The 24,662-nt window shown below is 36.6% G+C and overlaps 1 protein-coding gene across 29 annotated transcripts in view; it reads left to right on the top strand.

Moving 5' to 3' along the window:
• The window catches only part of ZBTB20 (zinc finger and BTB domain containing 20), an 812,500-nt gene that overhangs the window by 411,074 nt on the left and 376,764 nt on the right, over positions 1–24,662 (top strand). Inside the window, exon 1 of one of the 29 annotated variants that reach the window (XM_021071260.1) lies at positions 22,807–22,869. The exons of the other annotated variants lie outside the window; for them this stretch is intronic. The gene's annotated coding sequence lies outside the window, so the exon portion shown is untranslated. Of the gene's footprint in view, positions 1–22,806; positions 22,870–24,662 lie in introns of those variants that run through there. 29 annotated transcript variants of the gene reach the window in all.

A 24,662-nucleotide genomic window follows, 5' to 3' on the forward strand; every position in this document is an offset into this window, starting at 1 on the left:
TGGCCCAGCAGTAACAAACCCAACTAGTATCCATGAGGATGCAGGTTTGATCCCTGGCCTTGCTCAGTGGGTTAAGGATCTGATGTTGCCCTGACCTGTGGTGTAGGCCGCAGACATGGCTCAGATGTGGTGTTGCTGGGGCTGAGGTGTAGGCTGGCAGCTACAGCTCCTCCAATTCAACCCCTAGCCAGGGAACTTCCATATGCCGTGGGGGCAGCCCTAAAAAGACCAAAAATAAGAAGGAATACATCATAACACAAACAAACTCTTGGGCCTCATCCCAAATAGGAAACCTTGAGGTGGAGTACGGCAATTTGTGTTTGAACAAGCGCTCCAGGTGATTCTGATGCATACGAAAATCTGAGAACCACTGTTCTAAAGAAATGTTGGATTATACTGGGAAATTACAAAATTGAGAAATTACAAATTCTACCAAAAATCTAAAAGTGCTTTACCCTCTATTGTTTTACCCCCAAGTTATCTTTCACAATTTTATCCTAAACTATTTTTTTATAAAATGATTTTTATCCTATTTAACTGAACATTTTTTCCTCTGACCTGCAGCTCATATCAACACCATCCCCTCAGCCTAAAATGGTCCTTGTCCTTCTAGTCATTGTCATTGTCTAGTCAAATCTTGTTCATCCTGAAATATCCAACTCAAATAAAATTCCTTGCCAAAACCTTACCAGTCATGCCAACACGCTCTTAATTTAGGGTTTCTATAACTCTCACTGTCTGTACCATTCATTTAAGTATTACCTGTGACAGATCTCAACCAATAAATTGTCAGTTATTACAATAAAAAATGCTTGCATTTATTCAGTACCCACTGTGGCCACCACAACCCTCTCACAGAAATATTATGCTTGAGTTTCTGAAATCTTGAATTGTTTACCCTAGCTCACACATTATACATCAAAAAGACCTACACTTGACCACTAGGCTATATTGTCCTTTAATGTTGATAAATTTTTCTCATACTGGCATCTTCCCCCTCCCCCCCCAGCTTAACTATATGCTCAGTTGAATTAGAGACCACGCTTTTTTCTTCTCATGTGATAACTTTTAGAATATACACATGCAACACATATCTGTTGGCGTATTATATTACAATCAAAACACATTTCTGGCATTTGTCTCATTGTCTTTTCCTTAGGAAAATTTTGAAAGTGAAAATGTTTAAAGTTTCCCCTTAGATTCAGAATAGTCTCCAGTTATAGGTTAAGTATCTTCATTTTAGCAGATTAATTTATCAGTTGCATTTAAAATATTCAGCTTACAATTGTGCACTGATTTCCATCATCAAATTTAATTAATGCATTTTAAAAATATTCTATAAAGCATTTAAAGGAGGAAATAGCTACTTTTGTTTATTTAGAGAATTTACCAATTTCCAGAAAGTTACTTTATTATTTTATAAAAGAAAAAAGGACGAGTTGATAAATGAATCTGACCCATGAATACATTCTTACATGTACCTAAGGGTGATGAAAAAAATGAAGATAACATTAGTGGCTAAATGATAATTTGGGAAGTATGTTTAATTGAAGAAAAAAATAGATTTTTACTCGAAGCATGATCATACTCTGTTAACATGTTTTATTTGTGCATAATTTAAATTTATCTGACTGGATTCTGACCTAAGGAACACAAACCATAGTCCCTTCCAAGTTAGGCCACAGTTGGCTTTTTAGGAAATAAATGTTTGGCTTATTTCTATTCCTCTATAGCTTTTTTATTAAAGTAAGAATCCTTGACTCTGAGTCAGAATCACCTGAATGGTTGCTAAAATGCATATTCCTGAATTTCATTGCTAAATACTGCATCAGAATCTTTGGGATCAGAGTCCAGTAGTTTACATTTTCTTTTGCAGTCACTTCCAGGTGATGCTTATGAACAACAAAAAAATTGAATGTCATTCCTATTTGGATACACCCTTTTTTCCCTTGGTGGATCAAGTCTTCAAGAAAACCAATCTGTGAGTCTCAAAACTGACAGTTTCTAGGCACAGAGGCTCAGTGACAATCATTAGTAAATACTGTATTTGTCTTCAATAGATATTTAGTTCTGATACTTTTGTTTGCCTGGCATTTTAATCTAAATTAATCAGTGTAAAACCCACAGGCTCTGGGAGATAAGTATTCTTAACCCCATTTTAGAGATATGATCATCGAGGCTTAGAGAAGTAAATACATTTCTGAAGCTCAATCAACTGGTGATTTGATTCGGTTAGACTCCAGAATGTGTGTTCTGAAACTCCAAAACCAGGCAGAGTCAGAATTTGAAATCAGAGCTTTTCAGTCCTGCCTTTTCCTAAAAAGACAGCTGAATAGTAAAAGTATTAAAGTAGATAACAGCTAATTCCAAGTTTGTGTCCAAACTCTGAGATTTTATGATGTTAGTCAAGAATCATCTTAAATTATATGGCTGGTAGCTGTAGTATTATCCTGAGATGAGTTCAATCAGTAAATAATCACCTTCAGTGTTATCAGATGGATCAATGAAAGTATTGTTGACATACACCTGTTTTATAGTCTGCTTTGTCTTCTGTTGCCCTTAAAAGACCTGATGCGTATTTTTCTATGCAAATGTTACTAGAATAAACTTTATAATTTTATTAAGAAATTTTCCACAACAGTATCAGGCTTCATTTCCCTTAACAATGGCTTGTTTTGATAAGTCTTTTGCAAATACAACTGATGTGCTATATAACTGACTCAATGGTTCTCAACCCTGGCAGCACTTTCAGATCACCTAACTTTGAAAAATATACAAAGGCTTGGGTCTAATGCCTACAAATACTGAATCACTGGGTCTGGAGTGGGGGCTAGATGTCTGATTGTTTGCAAAGGCTCACAGGTGCCTCTGTTGGGATTTAGGATTGAGAATCACTGAGCCAGCTCATTAGTTCATAAAGAATTTGGGACTATCATATACATTAAAGAGCAATTGAAGAAAGTAAAATTCCTTCATAAATTCTACAGCAAGTCCTTTGAAATAAAAAGGGAACCTCTGAGCAGCTTGAGCGACTGTTACTTGGGCCATCCACATATTCAGATTTGAGTATCACATAATGAAAAGGCAAGAACTAAGGATCAATTAGAGCATGGAGTCAAGTGGAATTATGGGAAACCATTTGTAAAATGCTGTGGGGTTTAGCCAGGACCCATTCTTTTCAATAGACATTTTTGTAATAGGAAACAGGGTACTGGAAATGCCAGCATATTTGAATCTACCTGCATTTCCTTAAGATAAAAATAAAATAAAAGGAAAGGGTATAATCTTGCAAATGTACCTTGATCAGATATTATTTTTTACCAGTTAGACAGATATGTGGCCACCGGTCAGCTCAGCTCGACTATCAAATCAGAGCTCACTCTTCAAATCCCAGCACTAATCGAGATGATAAAGAGCTACCTTTCGATTAATCCTGCCCTGGACTTTAGACGAAAGATACTGCAGTTTAATTACGGAGTGAAATTCACTTTGTCTGATCTGCCTGTCTTTGCTGTAATGTCATAATATAATCAGCATCACCCCCATCTGAAACACAGGGCTGTGAAGTCCAAGGACCTGTGTGATTGGAGGAAATAAAATGATGCTCAAACAACAACCAGCCGCAGTGCAGTAATTATTCAAGCCTTGTTTTCATCTGTATGTCATTCTCCCATTGGCTTGTCATGACAGCAACTGAGAAAAAGATGGAAGAGAGTGTGATTGAAAAGGATATTGACCCGCTGGAATCAGACTAGGTGTGGGAGGGAAGAGCCAAGCTGCATAAAATCTTAAGGCTAATTAAACTTGGTTTTTCTTTAATATATATCCCACTGGCTGCTACTGATCCCACAAGTCCAAGCTAAACCATTCAACTGCTATGTCTCCGTGCAATTAAAATCTCCCCTTCAGTTGAATCTCCAGTTTTCACTTCTCTGAAAATAATTTATTTTTCTTTTAAAACTGGCAATTATTTATTTTCATATAGGTCTCAATGTAATTTTTGTAAATTAAACTTAATATGGGAAGAGTATTGAAGATTCTGTCAGAGATAATGGCCTTCGGGGGCATCCTTTCTAGGTTTTCATTGACACACTGCCTTATAAAGAAATACTGAATCCAGAAAGATGTCTGGCTTTCCCATGAATTATTATCCCATGTTATACAAAACATTTAAAGTAACTTGCCCTAGGTCCTATAGTTGGAAAGTTGCTAAGCCAGAATTTGAATCAAGCAGGTCTTGTCTGACTCTGGGTCATACTTTTTTGACTCTACTACCTTCCCTTCCTTTATTCTCACTTATTTATGACTAATACCCTTCCAGTGATTCAGTCAACACATTATTGTTGTGCATCTCCTCTATGGCAAGCATTGTGCTATACTCCACATATTCATTGGTGAGACTTGGAAGGAAGAATCAGCCAGTATTTATCTTCAAAGGCTTTTAAGTTGGTGGTTCGTTGCTTTTGTGTCTTTTATGGTAAATTGACATTTTAAATATAAAAAGCAATTGGACCATTAAAAATGAATGTAAAATATGAAATCCACAATGTATTTTTTATTTACCTGTTTTTATTCCTAGAATTACTATTCTACCCATCCTCCTGAAACCTCAGAATTAAGATTCCCAAGACCTCAGGGTCTAATGACTCATATTTAATGAATTAGTCATAACATTCTATCAGATCTTGTCATATATAATCCATCACCAAGACCCCTAAGCCTGTAGCTTGACCAGTAAGCATAGAGGTTAAGAAGCACGCTCTGGAGTCACATTATCTGGATTTGAATCCTGTTTTGTCATTTATTAACTGTGTCAACTTGAGAAAATTGTTTAATCCTCATTTGTAAAATAGAAACAATAAAGTTTCTTGCCTTTTAGGGTTGACATGCAGATTAAATTAGTGAATCTATGAAAAGCACATAGTCCAGTGCCTGGCACATAGTAAAGTTTTAATAAAATTAGTTACCATTTCTTCCTTCACAGTGTCTCTAAAACATTTCATTTTCTTTCCTTTTCTACTAACACCACCAGATATTCTCTAGGTTACCGCAAGGGACTCACTCTCTCCCTCTTTCTTTCTCTCTCTCAGTGCCTCTAGGCCCTCCTTGTTTCCACCCACCATTCCCAATTATTTACAGTAAATACTAAAATACCATTGTGATGTTCCAGTGTCTTACAAGCCTGTAATAAACCTCTGTTGCCCATAAAATAAAGCAGACTGCTCAGTCTGATATTCAAGGACTTCCTTCCAATTCTAGGCTCAACCTATCTTTCCAACATTTTTTCCTTTTACAGTTACAGCTAACTTGTTTATTTGCTACTCCCATATATACCTTTCCATTTTATGCTTTCATGCTTTTTCTCTCACCCTTCACATAACCAGAATCTTATTAATACCCAAATCTTACACATTTTTCAAAGTAAGTCCAGCTAGATTCCTTAATTGTAGTGAAGCTTTCCATTGTCAGCCTATAAGATGATTTTTCCTTAACCCCCATTCTGAATATCTGAATTGACTCATTTTATAATTATTTTGAGACATTCCCTCAAAATTAGATATTAAGTACCTCAGACACAACTCAGAGCTTCAAGGATCATGATTGTTTGCCCAGTGGCATCCAGGGAAACTCAAACATAGTAGCTATACAATTAATATATGCCAAATGAATATTGTCTGAATTTTGAGTTTCTTCCTTGATGTAGCCACTTTTCCTTTTCCACAGATCACTCTGAATTTTTCCCCTTATGCCTAGTGCTTGTCTATACTTCCTTTTGAACATTTTGAAACCTCTCCCCTCTTTGATTCCCTTCCTCTTTCCATTCCACAGTCACCATGCTACCCCCTCCCTCCCTGTGTTCAAATCAATTGCCAGGACGCTAGTGGGTCCTGCTTCCTCTGTTAAAGTTCATTCTGTGCATCAATTCTAGAGTGAAACTTGCTTATCTATAGAACAGAAATGATAGAACCTGCTCTTTTTACTTTTTGGAGTTGTTGTAGAAGCAAAAGATAATTTATGGAAAGTATTTTATAAACTGAACTATGAAATGCTTTATGAGTACGGGCTATAGTCTAGAGTGTCTAAATATTTTACAATAAGCATGTGTTCATTTATTAAATATGTAATGTAAAATATCAAAAGTAAGGTCTGATGAGAAGTATCATATTTCTTGAATCTAAATAAGACATACATATGTATCTGAAGATGGTTCCTTCTACATTCATGTACCTTCCTCTTTTTTCCATCTAGTCTCAGCCCTTTCATCAGTAACTCATTATTTGGTCTCATTCTTTCCATCTTCAGGGCAAATGGGAGTCTTCCTTAAAAGATCATCAGTGAGAAGATTTTCCTTTTTCATGATTATTAAAAAAATTATCAAGCAAGACTGATCTTTAACAGACTGGCAGAAAGAATCTTAACAGTTCCTAACTATTCCTTAAACAGCATTAAAAATAAATAACCTTATCCTACACCACAGATATCAAGATTGTGCAGATTATCTGGCCATGTGGATTTTCTTGAAATTTTTGAGTCAAAAACCTAATCAAAGTCAATATTTATAGTATTGCTGTTCAGACATTGGTCTACTTCCTAGATTCAATTTTTCATAAACGGGTATTTCTATTTATCAGGGAGTAAATTGACGGACAGGTTGATGATGGCTTGGAACTTGAAATCGCAGTCTCTAACAACCCAGTACTGCAGGAAGACATCTTTGTTTTCTTATTATTCAATGGGACCAGAACAAGTAGATCAGTCTCCATTCCATTGTTTCTAGTGGAAGAGTGAGACCAGAATGTTCCTCATGAGGTTCAGAACAGACTGGCAGTGTGGGCCAGCCAGCCTTGTTCTGGATAGCTTAGCTATGTTGATTTTTTTTCTAAAGTGTCCATATTCTTGAAATGCATTCTCTATTATCCCTGAATTCCTGTGGATATTACAGTGGGTTCATATTCCCATGAATTTTCTTTTCTATGAGGTCTTTGCTCTAAATTTGGAGATTTTGATAATAAGCAGTAGGGGTCTTCCAGGCTCCTTTCTTGCTTCCCCTATCTTTGGCCCCCATTCCTACAAACCAAAATACTCCTGCAACACTGTGTCACACTTTTCCAAAGGAACTTGTTGTATGTACCCAAGGCAGAAAAATCTTTACTTCTTCCCAGTGGCCTTTTTGGCTCCTCCTGCTTGTTTAGAGTTTTGAGTTAAATTTTTCAAGTTAATGTTTAACTCATGAGATAACTGTTTACAAAATTGTTGGTTGATAATCAGGGATTTTCCCCTGGATTAATATGGTTAAAGTTTAACATAGTAGAACAACACATAAAAAATAAATATATGTGTATATTATTAAATAAAAGGATTACCTCTGGGAATTTTGCTGATATGTTCTCATGACTCTAAATAGAATATTTGCTCTAGTTTAGATAAAAGAAGACCTTGGTTATGGGCCTGGCAGGCTGACTTTGTGGAAGAATTTAAGCAGGAAAGGGGGTCAGAATTTACTCCTAGATGGCAGGTGACATGCAAATAATGGAAACATTCCTATTTTTCTTAGGAAAATGTCCTTTATTCATATTCCTTGTGATATCACATTCAAAAGAAGTTGTTTGGACTCTCTTTAATTTTTTACTTTGATCAGCTCTGTGCTATCTCATATTTTATCATATCATTAACTTTTGTATGTTACATCATTACCAAAACTTGGAGTTAGACATGGGGTGAGAAATTGCTCTGTTCAGGTACTGCCCTCCAGCTATATTTGTAAGTCAGGAACAACTACTTCTCCTGAGACAAACTCAAGCTCCCTCTAATGATCGCTAGAGTGTATCTTAAAAAGAAATCTTCATGCTTTTGCTAGGATTCAGGGGTACAACTTAGCAATGAAACCATATTCATATTACTGTGGTTTACTTGAAAATAGTTTTCAACTTTAATTCTTGCAGTGTAGAACTCAGGAACAATTTTTAGAAGAAACAAGGTTGAGCAATTACCCAGTTTTTGAATCTAGGAGAACTATGAATGAATAGTTCACTCAGAATGAACTGTGAATTCATTCTCCTAGAATGAATCTAGGAGAACTATGAGGTGTTACATACATGTGGATTTCAAGTTTAACATGTAAGTCTCTGAAATTCTGGACCATTGAAGACACTCTTCATTTTGCCCATATGTATAAATCTGTCCATTTGCCAAGCTTCTAGGTAAAGGATCATTTATGGATATTCAAAAGCAAGTTGCTAATAATTTTTACAACAAGAATAAACAAGCTTCAAGCCAAACCAAGAGCTAGATTTTCTGCTCTATTCTGCATTTTAAAGTCATAAAACTAGACATTCAAAACCTAGATATCTCACCAACACCTTCTAAGAGCTGATTGTTTTGCCAAACATGCTGTGTTTATCTCAGATCAGAAGTAACTGAGAATGACTTAATAGCAATGGATTTCAAATTTGATGACACAAATAGGTTTTAAGTGCCTAATAGGCTAGTAGGAAAAATTGGAAAAAGAGGTGTCCCAGAAGATAGCTACAGTGTTTTAAGTAAGAGGAAATGGCTAACCGTGTTAAATTGCTGCTGAGAAGTTAAGATGAGAATGAAAATGTGACCCTTGGATTTGGCAGCAGCAGATATGGTAGAATATAATGAATAAAAGTCTCATTAAAATAGGTTGAGGAAAGAATAGTAGGTAATGATATGGTAATAGCTAACATATACAATCCTTTCAATAAATTCTGCTATGAAGAGAGGAAGACAAATGGGAAGCAACTGGAGAAAGACTTGGAATCAAGAGAGCATCATCAACATTTGCAAAGTATGGTAGTTTTTTGTCTTATTTTGTTTTGCATTTGCTCATTTAATCTGTTTCCCCAGTTGAAAAACAACATGAGCAAGAATCAAAGCCTCAGATCTGTAGTAAAAAGAAATATGGAAAAGGCAAAGCCAGTTTGGTAAGATATAAAGTGTTGGTTAATATTCAGCAGATAGGGATTCTAGTTCAAGATCTATCAGCTGTTGGTAAAATGGCCCTAAATAACATTTCTGTGATTATCAAGCCTAGTTATTTATTGACAACATCTTAACTCCATTTATGATATTCTAATTCTATGAAAGAAAAAATATCAGACATATTTCAGAAATCTCCCTCTAGTAGAAATAAAATTTATATCACTTATAACCATTTACAAAGAACTCTATTATTTCAAAAGCCCATGCATCTAGTTAATTAACTCTCACAAGACTGCTATGAGATAAGTGGTCACCTCAGTTTACTTAACAGATAAGAAAACCAAGGCTCTGAATGATTAAAAACTGGCAAAGTAATATAGTATGCAGACAGCAGAGGCAGGGCTTAAACCCACATTTTAAGACTATAATTCAGAGGCTCTTTCCACCACTCAGTGTTCTCCCTCTACTTGCCCTGTAGCCTTTTGCTTTGTTTCTTCCCCTCACTCTTTAGTGAATGCCTTTTTTTATTCATTTCTTGTCCAGGTTCCCATTATTTTTCTTTCTTTCCATTCCACTTTTCCCAGAAATTTCCAGGTTACATCCACCTCCCTAAATATCTGTGTTTCTTCTTAGAACCAAGTGCACGGGGTTTGGGGGAGAGTCTGTATTAAGTGCATAGGAAGAACAACCTCACACCAAAACATTTTACTAGTATAGTGAAATTGTGTTTCAAACAGCCCATGGAAAATCAAGCTCTGACCACAATGCCAGTATCAGCAGTAGAAACTTCTGTATGCTATCTCACCATTTGGGCTTGTAAGCTTTTAAAATCAGAGAATGGAAAGGGAAGAGCAAGAAGGTAGGAGGAGAAAATGGGAAAAGGGAAGGAGGAGAAGCGATGGCACAGAGGGGTACAAGTGTTGCTTAGTGTAGGCCCTGCAGACCAAAAATTATTGTGTTTCTAACACTATTGATTTTTTCAGCAGCTGATATTTCAATCTGGGTGCAGTGTGTCTGTGAGTCTACGCACACTGTCAAGAAGAAATATGATAGTGTCTTAAAAGATTAATAATATCGCTGGTCCTCTGGAGGCCTGTCTTAATTCACTGGCCTGTTCCCTGGCATGTACTGTAATTTATCTAGTCTGATTTGAATAGCAAATGGCAATCGGCTGCCATTAGGGAAATGGGCATCATTCTTATTGATCCAGCATGGGCTGGATTTTATTTAAGGAGAACTGCAAAATGTTATTACCTTCAGGAAGAGAAACTGAAAAGGGAGCTTTTCCCTGTTGTATTTTGGAAGTGTTCTACCTTAAAAAGGGGGCAATGGATTGTGGATTTAGAAGAACACAGGGAGATGATGATCCTATTGTGTGAACAGGGACATGTACAGACTGTTTTCAGCATAATTGTTTACCAGCAGGAAAGAGTGCTCATGATTATGAGAAAGGGACCGTGGGCCTCAGAGGTTAGAACATTGGAGAGTTTGTCAGATATGACCTGTTTCATTGTCCAACTTTGTGAAAAGCCTGTTTGTCAGTCTGTAAAATGGGCTAAAAAATACTTATACTGGCCATGTATAAGGTTTATTTAATGTTCGTTTCACATCTTGAGAGCCTTGGATAAAGGGAGCTGTGGAATAAAACAGAAAAATGAGAGAGGGCCTGTTTAACATCGAGAGGGTGGAGTTTCAATATTTATTATTGCTCTTCACTTAGCTCTCTTGAAGGGACATGTTATGCGCTGAGTGAAGCATGACAAACTAGCCTCATAATTCTCATTAAACATAATGGGCATCTCTCAGGTTAACATTGAATATATTGACTTTAACGTTCACCTGTTAGTGGCAAATCTCAATCTGTGCTTTTACCTGGTTTTACAGAATAAGGGAAAACTGTCAGCATTATGGTAGCAAACATGGGAGACAGATCCAGTCTTTCTGCCTACCCCATACCCTTTTTGCCACAGGGATGGGGCTGAATGTGCCATTCCAGTCAGGGCTTGCTGGATATGTGCTGTGAAGAAGCGCACACACATACCCTATCTCTACCCTTCCTTAGCAGCCCCAGGAAGGGAAAAAGGTATGACAAAGGTGGCTAAAGGAAGTGTTCATTTCTACTGAAATCCTTTTCCATTCCACCTCGGGTTGTTATGGAAAGAAACAATAATGTGCTACAGGAAATGGCCAAGTATAAAAGCAATAAAATAAATTGAAAATGACTTTGTTTTTTTGAGCAGCAGTAATTGCTATATGTTGTGATGTTTGCATAAGGAATTAGTTAATGTGTAGCAGAATGGCATGTGATACTTTTTATTTGCCTGATGACTATAGTCTCTGAGTGAATGACTTATTAAGGTTAATAAAGAAAAATTTGCTTGTGACTTGTAATGATCCAATTGCTAGAATTTAGCATCCCCTTATGCATTGTTGCCTAAAGGGGAGACAGAAAAAAAACCCACACACATTAATGGCCGACTGGCTATGATTTTTTATAGTGGTGTGAGAACAAACAATGTCTTCTAAATTGTTGGTCTGTCTATCTTTCTGCCTGCCTGGGCAGGAACGTTATGGCTTTCTTAATTCTCCTGTGTGATTTATCATCCCAAATTCATTGTTTTGCATAACTCTGCTCAAAATGAAGAAATGTCATTATTTTGCAGCGAAAAAGTTGTCATTTGCATAATGCCTGCCATTAATTATTGTGAGACTAATGCAGTTGTTGATATTTTTAGGGCACAGTGGTACAGCCTGCACCTTGTATAATGTCATTCTGAAAACATTGGTAGTTAATAGGTGCCACAACATTGCACAAATGGAAAAGAAGATGATGAAGAAGAAGGGGACACAATGGAACAGGCTGTGATCTTTATTTAGCTTTTTTTTTTTTTTTCCTGAAATGCTTGGTGAGGAAAGACTATAAAAGGAAGCATGAATAGAGCAGGGAGCTGTGACATCCCAGAGAACAAAGGGGTTGAAAAGCAGAGGTTTTCTCTTTGGGCTGAATTTGTTTAACCTGGGTTCTAGCCAGTTTAATGGAGGAAGACATGTCTCCTCTGTTTTGGCTTAAACCATCAGTTAATATAAGGGTTTGCTCTGAAATATGCTTATCTTGTGGAAGAATTCTCCTAATGGGGCATTTGTTAAAGTTAAGAGGATACACCTTAGTCTCATGGAAGAGAGCTGAAGACTATGATTTTTCAGATTTTGTTTAATCAGTCTTCTGTACTTCGCTTATTTCAGTATTTGTATATAAAGCCCATAGCTTTTCTCTCCTCAGCATATTAGGTTGACAGGTTTTTTCCATCTTTTCCTTGCAATAGAACTAACTTTTGCATCTGATTCGGTAGGGCAAGAGCCTACCAAGGCTTTCTATTTCACAGGTAAATGAAAGTCAGTTATAAAAATTCGATCAGAGATGAAACTCATTACACTGAGTCTGGGAGGCATAAATATTACAAATGTAGGTAACTGTTGATCTTAGTCATGGGAGCTTAAAAAAAGTCTCACATCAAATAGAATTTTTTTCCCTAATTTCACTGTTTCATGGGTATTATAAATTTAGATATTTCTACTTTATCATTAAATTTAAAAGGCACAAAAGAAATGGAGCCTTAAAAGTATGAAGAGTTGCCAAGACTGACCAGAGACTTTTAGAAAGAAGATATTGCCCTTCAATATTTAAAATCTGGCATTGTAACCTCTTGGGAACATGCAGTGTTTTTCAGACTGCAGTTCACAGTCTTTGGCTATTCTGTGCCTCAAAACTGATTACTCTTTTGGAACCTCCTTAAAGCCACCCTATGCTTCTGAGGAAGCCATTGACTCTGGAATAGACTATAGGGTCTGCCCCATTGGTCATAATCAATACCTCAGCAAAATTTGGGCTGGGATAGTTTTGTAGATATCACCTTGGATTATGGAACTTAATCTGCATGTGTTCAGTTCTGGAATATGTAGAAAACACACATTCTGAGTTAGGAAAATTTTACTTCACCACAGTGACATCACCATCATAAATCACCACATTTGGGGTTATAAAAAACAGATGAGCCCATGTGTCAATCGAGATCAGTCTCCACTGCTGCCTCTCACTTTTCCATTCTTCTGAAGAGAAGGAAATTGTCCTAACATCCACATTCATATGTGTTTATTATAATACAATCACTACAAACATACAGTTTTAAAACATAAGTCAGAGGGCCAACATAGGACAGAGGTTGAGAGAAAGTGAAGGGAGAATGGGTTTGCACTTCGTATGACATACTAGGACAAGGCTAATTCTTACTCCTCTTGTAATTGTAGCCTGGTAATGCCTAGATATCTATCATATATTCTATAGCTATATGTAAATCCTACCCAGAGGTGCATTTGAAATCTAATAATTAAATTAGCAAGCTATACTTTGATCAAGGTGACCAACTCACCTTGGCTAGCCCAGAATTTTCCCTGTTTTATCATTGACAGTCCTGCATCCCACATCTCAGTCTCAGGCAACCCAAGGCAGTTGGTACCCTAACCATCGTGAATGCTCTCAAGGGATATTGACTTAATGGTGTATTATATATTTCATCTTATATGTTAAAAGGCTTTCATGCTTAGTGAACACACTGTTGTTAGAAACCCTTTTTACTAAGAGAGAGTTAACTAAAGAGATGTAGATTCTCATGCATTGAATGTCTAGCACTTTGATCAGCAATATTCTGGAGAGTAGCAGTCTCATAGTAAATGATCAGCATCAGCTCTGATTCTCCTGCATTCAGGAAATAATTTTAGAGCTCAAATCTTCCATAGAAACAGGGTAGGAATCCATATGTTAGTTGGCATGATTTTCATCACCTAACATCTGATAATCATGTCAGACTGGCATTCTTTAATACTCACTGATTCCTGCCAGGACTTCGAACTTCTTTATCCTTTACTTTGGAATTTTTCTCCCTCTACAGCTAGATGCCATGCTAAGAACGGGGGATGCAAGATAGATAAGGCATGGTCCTTCACAATGACTTTTTCAGTCTAGTCTATGAAGGGAAAAAAAGACTGAAGGAATGACTTTTATATATCATATGTCTAATTGAGGCACTTGCTTTTTCACTGAGATTTGTTAACACTATCATTGAGCTTAGACATGGAAAACTAGCACTTAAAATTCTATTATTGTATGTTGCATGGATCAGTTTATTCCTTTGTTGAACAACATTTATTGAAACTCTGCTCTGCTGATCAATGTTCTGAACTTTTTGGACACAAAGAGGAGTTGTACTTGGTACTTTCACAAATAAAATGATGCCTCACTTCCCCTTTGGGTTGGGACCTCCTCAGACACAATATTGCCCTGTCAGCATTTCATGCCAGTCTAAGCCACCGGGATCAGTTGGACTAGAAAAACTGCCTTTATAGACCCAGAGATATTATTTTTAGTTAACTATCTAATTTGACTTTACTTCTCCCAAGAACTTGTTCCAAACCCTGAGGTATAGCATGTCACTGGGTGCCCAGACTGGCCTGTTCAGTCAGATGGAAAGAACAAAGGTCTCTGGGACAGTCTAGAGCAGCCACTATATCATGCAGAATAAAGATTTTCTATTTAAAGTTGATGTGACTGGGATGAGATTGATAAGTACTAGAATATTTGATCCATCCAGTCACTTAAGATCTGTCAACCACCTATAATGTTTTAGGCATTCTTCTAATCACTGAGAACACAGTGAGAAATTAAAGTCTCCTATAAAGCTTGCTTTGTAGTGAAACTAGAGAAGGTCAATAATTAAGTAAGCAAAAACGTATCATTTTAAATAATGGTAAGATCTGGGGGAAATAATGCAGGGTAAGAGGGTAGACTATAGGGATACATAATGGAGAAAGTGCTATTTGAAATAAGAAAAGTTAGTAGGGAATGCCTTGCTGAGCAGGAGTCATTTGAGCAAAGATTTAAATAATGAGAAGAAGCTAAGCATAGGGTGGTCAGAAGTAAGAGAATTTGGGGTGGAGGGAATAGATATCGTAATGTAAGAACAACTTTAACTTTTCAAGGAAGAGTGTGGTAAAGACTGACGGGGAAGTCATAAGAGGGTTTTCAAAAGGGTATACAATCAAATTTACAGATTAAAGAGATCTCTGGCTTTTTTGTGGATAGTAGGCTAAGGGAGGTGAGGGTGGAACAGGAAGACCAGTTAGGAGTTACTCTGGTAGCCAAATATGAGGTGGGCCATGGCAGTAGAAGGGAGGAAAAGTGATTCAATTCAATTAACTTATTGGTAATTTGAAGGCAGTTGCCGAGGGACTCGATGTGCTGTAGGTTAGAAAGAAATAGATCAGGCGTGATGAGTCAAAAGTGTTTGGCCTAAGCAACTGGGTAAATGGCAGTATCAGTAACTCCATAGAGTTGGATGCTATGGGGATATGGGAAAAGGGCAGATTTGGGGGCAGAAATAATTGTGAGTTAATTGAGGCGGGGTAAACTTTGACTTTGAGATTCTTATCCAAGTGAAGAAACTGAGTGGTTAGTTGATATATAACTCAGGAGCTCAGAGGAGGGATTAGGGCTGGAGATACAAACTCCTTTTCTCCCTCCATTTCTACATAAGTATTTTCTTTAGAATGTAAGCCTATGGAGTGCAAGGAATGGACACTGAGCAGTTTCTGGAGGTAAATGTGCATACCCTATGTTATTTGATAATGAATATACAGGTGCTACTTTCATTGTTTCTGCAGCCTATGAAAAGTCCTGGACATACATAGCAAAGAGGTACCAACAAAACCATATGAACACTTCTACAGGACACATATGGTTTATGATCTCACTGAGATGTAAGACGAACATAAATTATTGTTTCCATAATGGTATAAAACAGAGGGGAAAACACATTTTCTGGAGTTTATTAATGTGAGTAGAATTAATATGAGTTAGAAGAAGGGAAGTAGAACTTGAACCCAATTTTGGAACTGGGGAAGAATTAAAAAGGCAGTAAGGAGCGGACAGGGCTTTCCAGATGGGAGAAGTCAGGAACCGATACAGAAAGACATAAATTAACTTTCTTTTCAGGGGCAAGGAAGGATGGAGAACAAGAAGACTGGCTGGGCAGGAGCAGAATTTTTGTTTATGAAGTTAAGAGAGATGGATATAACAGTTGAACTTACCCAGTCATGTTGGTCCTCATCTCTAGAGTATTTCAGAATCACTTTGGGAGCTTAAAAATATGGACCTGGGTACCACTTCTTGAAATTCTGATTTAGCAGGTTTTAGAATGGCCCTTGCATTTATATTTTTCACACTAAGCTTCTTCCAGAACACACCTCCTCCCTAAAGCTGTGATTACTACCTAGGATTAATAGTCCTGCTGGACTCCTAGGTAGAATTGTCTCCAGTCACCATTCTAGTGTGGGCACCCACACTGGCTCTTCTTGTTTCAGAATGTTTATTTTCCTACTTGCACAGAAGTTGAAGTTTGTAGCTTTCTCTGTCTTTATGATATAGTTTTAAGTTGTGGTTTTATTTTCTCTCCTTGTTGATCTACATTACTTTTGGAAGATATTTAGAAGGTTCAAATTTAGCTTACTGCCATTATCCAGTGGGAACCCAGAAGCCTATAAAATGGTCTCAAGAGTAACTCCCTGTCTTTGTAAGTGGTTGTCCTATTGCATATCATGGACACCTAAATTTATAATCCTTCAGACCCAACATAGAAACCTTTGATTTTCACTTTAGCTATTTGAAAATGCCATGGTGAGATCAGAAACTCAGGTTTCAGAAAAGTCTGTGTGTTGGATTCTAATTAAACCCCAAGTTTGGCTATCAGATGTTATTGTTACTATTATCATTATTTTATTTAAAGGAATAGAGACTCGGTTTACCCAAGTGATGTGCATATGTTTTTGAAATACAAATGGCACAATAAAGAAATTCTAAGGAGAGGTTCTGGTGAGGTGATTCCAGATCCAGTGCTGTTCCAGGAACCTTTGTGGGGGGAGCTCATGGAACTTTACTGTAATAGACTGAATATCATGGCTTGGCTTTTCTCCACATTTCTAATTTTCTTTTAGTATTAATAGACCATATATCCTCTTCCTGCTTTATAACTTGGAACCACCTGTGGCCTGCCATGGCTCCTCCATTTTCTTCCTACCTTGTGGTCCCATGTACAATCACCTGTGACTGAGTGTGAGTGTACAGGTGAATAAAAGCCATGGAAGGGGTGGTATCTCTTATAAAGAGCTGTCAGTATGAGAAATACAGGGATTATTACATCAAATGCTGCATAGGAAATTAGGCTTCCTTAAACCAAGCTCCTCCTTATTTGACTGAACCTATGGTGTTTCTTTCTGAATGATTGACTATATATTCCATTTATTCTCAATAATATCACCATCTATTAAACAATATAGCATTGGTAAAATAAATGAAAAAGTTTAGAACCTTCTAAAGGGCATAAGTGTTATACTGTGGGCCTAAATGATACAACTTAATGATATTATTTGCTGTTACGGACCTGAATTGAAAGCAAAATTTAGGACTTTATGATAAATGGGTACAGAAGCCCCATTCTAATTTTTAAGATTCCATATCATTAACTCACAGGTCATTGGAATTTTTTCTAAAGAAAAGGCTAAGACTAAAACCATAGTTAAAGATTTCTATTTAAGAGGTAAAGGACCTATTATAACTGCACAGTCTCAAACATTAAAGATTTTAGAAAACAACATATACTAGCTAAAAACAGGAGAGAGAAGACTCCTAGGGACAGAAATGTCTATAGAAAAATCACTTTTTAAAACTTTCGGGAAGGAAGGTTAGTGTAGATTAATTTTTTAAGTAAAATTTTGTTATAAAATTAATTATGAAAAAGTTCATTTTGAAAAAATTTAAAATAAAAAAATTACTTAAAATTCTGCCCAGAAACAACCACTTTTAATGTTTTCATATATATTTTCTATTATTTCCATCATGTGTATACCCATCTATCACTTCTTAAACAATATTTAACTCAGCAATACTTAATTATACAGTAGATCAACCTTTACATATTTTTGACCAAAATGACTTTTCATTTATTAATATAGCTAAAATATTTTCATGTTATTAAGTAGTATTCAATATATTATTTTTAATGGCTGCATAGTATTCCAGTATATGGATGCACTATCATTTATTTAATCAACCCTCTTTTGTCAGACAAGATTTCTCATCTTTCACAATGCTAAGTACACCATGATAAGCACTCACTTCTAAGTCTACATGTGGATCTTTATTTCCTTTAGATAAATTCCTAGACATCAAATAGCATTCATATCTTTTAAAGTTTTTAATGTGTATTGCTAAGATGCTTTCCTAAGAGTTATGCTAATTTTATTCTGTCTGTGGTAACATCTTAAAATTTCCTTCCAAAAGAAACTTGATTTAAAGCTGTATCATTACTCTTCACTGAGTCCTATCTGGTCCACCAGTTATAGCAGACTCAATTTAACTCTTACCTTAAGGTTATACTTACAGTAATGGAAACCTTTTTATAGATCATTTCTGCTATAAATGAAACGGCTAAAAGAATATAATTTGACAGTAGGATTAGAATGTGTTTCTGTCTCATGCGTGCTCTGCACAAGCATTCTGCTTACCCTGGATAACAAATAGAAAAAGAAAACGAAAGGAAAAAAAAAAATTCACCTCTCTTACTTGGACTGACTGAGCACTCACAATATGCCAGGCACAGAACTGAATATGCAGGAAACCTGAGTCCTGCCCTCTGAGATCATACAAGTCCATGTACCAGTATTCATAAGGCATTATATGAATTGTGGACTTCTAGGTCAATGCCCTATTGTTAAAGTGCTTGAACCGTATGATACAGGCAGACTGTGGTCCACACTTGCATGTGGATTATGAGAGTAAGTCTTAATATCTGTGGAGTCTGGGAGAAGGCAAACTGTGGGTATCTGTCTCAACTCCAGAGTAATACTATAGACTCAAAGAGATTCCTATTGGGGTAATGTACTATAAAACCAAGTAATGGGTTGAAGAACGAAAAAAAAAAATCTACTTTTTCCCACTTCTCCCACTGTGTCCCCTCCAAGGGAGTCTTGGAGGAGGCCAGGTTCCTCCATGTGGTAGCTTGAAGTTCCTGAGGTTTTCAGAACTACTTAGTGAAAAGGAGTAGTGAAGATAGAAAGACTATTTTCTTATGAGGACAATGGGGCAACATCTGAAATTGGGCCTCTCGTGAGTAATCCAAAAGGCTGCAGTGAACCCAGGACCTCCAGGAGCGTTGGAGTGCTGGAGTGCACTTTGTCACTCTGCAAGGAGATTTGTTGGGGGATGGGCACTGCTTCACTGAGAATTAAACAAGGGAGAGTCTCTACTACACTCTTAGACCAAAAAGGCTTTTTCACAGTTACTTGGTTAGCTAAAAAGTGGGGTGAGTAAGAGGGACAGTTGTAACAGTAACATAAAAATTCCAAATAATCCTTCTGAATAGATATGCACACATTTAGAAAATGCATAATAAATGACATATAGTGAAAATGTAAACAAGCCATTTAATAACATTTTAATGCTTGATTCTGATCTCTTAATTAAAATGTGCATAAAAGAAAACAATGGTGGAACATCTGTGTGTGTTATTGGGATGGCAGGATTTATGCTGCACCCTGGGCTTTTTTGTTCATGTCCCCATGTGCAGGAGCATGGGAGGCTTTCCTATGTGAGCACAGTTACCCATTTGAGCCCCACAGAGTCTATGTTCCCACCCACCTTCTCTTGGCTGTGGTTGTCTCCTCTTTCCTCTCCTCTTACATTAAATACTGTATGGCTTGCTCACTGCTTAAATTAAACTACTCTCATCATTTGATCTGAAAGCCACTTTTCACCCCACCCCTAAAACCTGAAACCCTGACCTAACCCTGACTCAGCGCTGTTATCTCAGCAGATGTACACAGCATTACCTAATGTTTTTGGCCTCAGTGAATAATCTCAAAAAGCCTTGGGGAAAGCATGGCCCTTTGTATCTGTGACCTTGCAGCAGTTATTCCTCAGCTGGACACTATAGGGTTTAGAAGTTAGAGATAGAAATTCTACTCACTCCTGCTGGCGATTTTTTTTTTTTATTATTGTTCATTTGGGGGATGCATCTCTGAGCTTCCTTTTTCCCAACTGTAAAATGAGAGTACCAGCCGTCCCCAAAGTCAAGGGTTATTAAGTACTTTAAGATCTTTCAGTGAAAATGTTACACCTTGAAATGCTTTTTATTTCTGTCATTATTTGGAACGTACCTGATCACAGGAAAGTTTTTCTTTAATTAAATGAATATAAAAAGTACCTCAGAAGAATTCTGTATCATTGCTGCAATAGAAAGTCACAGCCAAAAGGCCTTCTTAAACATATAATAATTAATGTTTAATGCCCCCCTTTATGAGGAGGACATTGCACTGGGACTCTCTAATCCTTAAAATATTCCTGCAAAATAGGTAATTTTATTCTTCATTCCACAGGTGATGAAACTGAGATTCAGAGATGTTTAAGTGATGAACCTAAATTTATATTGCTAATAATTGGAAGACCTGGGATTACTCAGGTTGGTCTCTCTCCAAGCCATAGTCTTTTCACAACATCAGGCCCCATCATAGGACAGCTCCCATTTCCTGTACTCTGAGCTAGACGATGTTCTGAAAGAGTTAAGTAAAATGTACCCTGTTTGTGACAAATGTCTGAAACTTGTTTTTATAACTTGGATGTAATTCACAAATAAAGAGTAATTATCAATATGTCACAGACGAAGAGCTGCATGTATGGATCAGTGTAATTTCTGTTGCTTGGCTTATGGATGCAGTATGCCCCAGGGAGTTTCACAGATCCACATGGCATCTCCTAGTGCTGGGTTCTGTGTGAACTGAACAAAGTGTAAAACTCCTGTGTGTTGGGATAGCTCATGACAGGTTACTAGCTGAGAAAATTTGTGTAAAATTACCTTACCATATGTAGGCCTACTTTCTTTCCTGGATTTGTTCTAAACACTTCAGTGGGGACAAAAAATACCAATGATTACTTCTAGCTTTGTATTATCTTGATGGATATTGTTTTTGGATGTGTTGCCCCAGGAGAGGAAGACGAGGGGGGTGTGTGGTTCTTTCTTCCCTATGCTTTCTCGTGCCTCTATTTCCCATCTGATTCAATTTTATAAGTTTGCTATAATCCTCTGATGAAAATGACATAAAATGTTCATAGACTAGAAGTTATTAAGACTTTAAATCACTTAAGAATACCCATGGGGTAATTTTTGGGGGCTGAATTTTACATGTTTCAACTTTCTGGTGGTTGTATACTGTATACTGGGTACATATAACTGAGACCAGTATGTGCTATATACTGGGTATGTGCTGTATACTGGGTACATATATCTGAGACTGGTTCCACTCTTCTTTTACTTTTTTTCTTAGTCGGAGAGCATTTCTCCTTTAGGCTCTTTATGTATCCTGAAATACATTACTAGGTTTAAATGATGGTTAGGCTGTGGTGGTGCTGGTGTTGAGGGGGTGGGGTGGGCTTTGAAGGGCACTCAGCTGTGTATGAAGGGAAGCATTATGATCTAGTGGGAGAAACATGGGCCTTGGTGTATCACAGGAGCTCAGCTCTTCTGTTTATGAGCTGTGTCATTTTGGGTGAGTCATTTAACCCACTAAGTCTCAAAATTTTTTTATCTGTAAGATGGGCATGAATAATAATACCTACTTTACAGAGATATTATATGGATTAAATGAGATAGCACATTTTGACATCCATTTGGATTAATCCCTGTCCTTTAGTAAATGGTGGTTACTTATATTTCATGCAGCAAAGAAAGGGAAAATAGAAAAGAGTGGATAGTAGATGATATTGGGTTTGAGAAAAATGTTTTCATCATTTCAATTTAGCACAGTATAAGAGTATTTGTCTAGAAGGCAGAGATTTTGGGTTCTACTTCCAGCTCTGCCAGTTTATAAAATCTTTACTCTTAGCCTCTCAGTGTCTCAGTTTCCTTGTCTTTAAAATGAATAAATTGGATCTCTATTTCGTTATATAGTTTTGCCTCCAGAAGGGTTTTCTCCTTCCCAGAGTAGCCTATGGCTGTCCCTCAGTGATGTCTAAGCCTCAAAGGCCAACATCCAAGTATCTAGACAGGCCTGTTTTTGAGCTATCTTTCTCCAAGTGGAACTATGTTTACATGTACTTTTATGTTCTTTGTATATTTGTCATGTGTCTGAGTATTTATGCACCTGCATGCATTTGAAGTCAGTACACTAGCATGCATTCATACATTTTTTGTGGGTATGTGTGTTTATATATAACCTATATATATATATATATACAGTATGTGTGTATATATATAAATATATGTCTGTGTGTATGAGAAACAGATGCACTGTAGGCAGATAAAGCAGATAAATATAGATCCAAATAGAAGCAAAGCATATAAATATAGATGTTATATAGAGTGAAAGCAAGCAGATCAGCACCATTTCATTATTTCTGGAAGTCTTTGTAATAAAAGAGGTGAAAATCAGTAACTGACATTGAAATTATTGATTGAATGACACTGTCAGATCAGAAGGCATGGTGTAAGGTAAAAAAATAACCTTTCTTTCAACTTTGAGGAGCAATTAGCAGGAAGATTTGTAACTTTTAATTATTTGATTTATGGAAGTTTTTAGATACTATGTAGTATGGTGTTTTTGAAAGTACAAATATATCACCTTTCCTAAAAATACTACCAGACAACAAAAAATAATACACAAGAAAAGAACACCTGTTCCAATCCTGAGAAAGGACTTGACAAAGGTGACAAGATCCCTCTTCTTTGAAGGCTGTGATTGGCAGCTCTTTCCTTTTTCTAGGTATGGACAGATGTGTTGGTTTCATTCTACACCATTTTTCACAAGCCTCCTGAAGTCTTTAAGGTAACCCACCGAAAAAAAGATATTTTTGAAGCAAAAGGCCAGAGTCACCATTGTTAAGTTATTTTTGTGGGGATGCTTGTGATTGTGTTTAGTGAGTATGATGTGTGAGTAAAACTGGGCTTCCATCTGTTACTTTCATGTCACTGTTTACACCAATCAAAATAACTGGTTGTGAATTTTTGCTTTATTTTGTTTTGTTTTAGTGGAGAGGGTATTGTGAGTTATTTTTAGCAGGTTCAATTTAAGATAATTTTCTTAATGTTGCAAGTTATATCTTGATCGTGTGTTTAAATGTTATGTGAAAATAAGGAGTGCCTCCTCTTTTCCCCAAGTTTCATTTATTTCCTTCAATAGACATGTGTCTTCAGTGTTGTGGGAGCATCTAGAGAAAAGAAATTTTGAAGAAAGCCCTTGAAATTGTGCAGATACAAATCCTGCTTTTGCCTACACCACAAAACTAGCAGAGTCCTTGTTGTTGCTTTTCCTGTTGATCAGTTTACTGTTGCTTTTCTGTCTTATAAGGATGGGGAAGGGGGATCCAGAAGGTGGTCTACTTTTCTCCTTTTTTGTGTTTCTTCTAAACCAGAAGCTAGTGTTTCTTCCTTCTTGCTCCCAAACAAATTCAGACTTGAGAGAAAAAGGAGGGAAAGACAGAGCAACAAAGACATTAAAAGTTCAGGAATAAATTAGTGCTGCCTAAGAACTATTAATTCTTTCTTTCAGATCTGTTTGGCTGCTATTATTTTAAATTCTTCACTAAATTATGATTTTCAAAATATATTGAGAAAGTGTCTTGAAAAAAAGTACTTCTCCCTCTCTCTCTTCCTCTTTGTGTCTTTCTCTCTCTCTCACACACACACAAATACAGTTGTGAAAGAGTCATCCCCCCCAAATTGTATTGCATGAAAGATGGAATATATTCTCCAATTTTATAAACTATTTTGAAAGAATGCTTCATAGCAAAGTGCAAAGTTAGTAAATTCTATAGGACTTCAAACTGTAGATTTTTTAAAACTGCTGTTATTTACTCAATGGGTTCTAATGTTATCTTCAACAAGTGTTTATAAAGGTGTTATAAAATAATGTCTATGTGTAAAAGATTCATTATAAAAAAGACTTTTGAGAAATACTCATTTGCCAAATTAAAATAATAAAACTTTATCTTTACACTCTGCCCCCCCACACGCCTCCTCCTTTTCTTGTTCTTTCCTTTTCTCCTGGCTCAACATGTTCATTGTTTAGATTTTGCCAAGTACTATATAGTAATTGCCAGAAATTTTGGTAATGAGAAAAAAATTGTATGTACATACACACATATACATAGCAATATATTAACCATTGGATTTTATATGCATTGTATTTTTCACTTTTATCCAGTATAAATCTTTAAAGGAAAATTTTAAAACATTCAAATATCTGTTCTGATTTAAAGTTTCCTGGGAAATTGTATGTTCCTTTACCTACGACAAGGAACATTTTCCAAATATGCATTTGGAAAACAAGGTTTTATCATAATTGAGGGCAAAGCAAGAATCTATTTCTTTTTAGGAGTCATTTATTCTTCCCACCCCCTACTTGGGGCCTGTGGTGGTTCTCATCATTGACATGGAGATTTTTTTTGGTTAGATAGCTTCATACTTTGCTTTTGGCGTTACAGTACCTTATAGGACATGTGGGCCTGGGAGTCAAACAGATCCTGAGCCTCCCCTGCGCAACTTTTTAATTAGCTCAGTGTCCTTAAGCAAGTTAGCTAACAGCTCTGTAACCAGGTTGCTAATCTATGAAACTTAGGC

The sequence above is a fragment of the Sus scrofa genome, chromosome 13, assembly GCF_000003025.6.
Source record: "Sus scrofa isolate TJ Tabasco breed Duroc chromosome 13, Sscrofa11.1, whole genome shotgun sequence".
NCBI lineage: Eukaryota > Metazoa > Chordata > Mammalia > Artiodactyla > Suidae > Sus > Sus scrofa.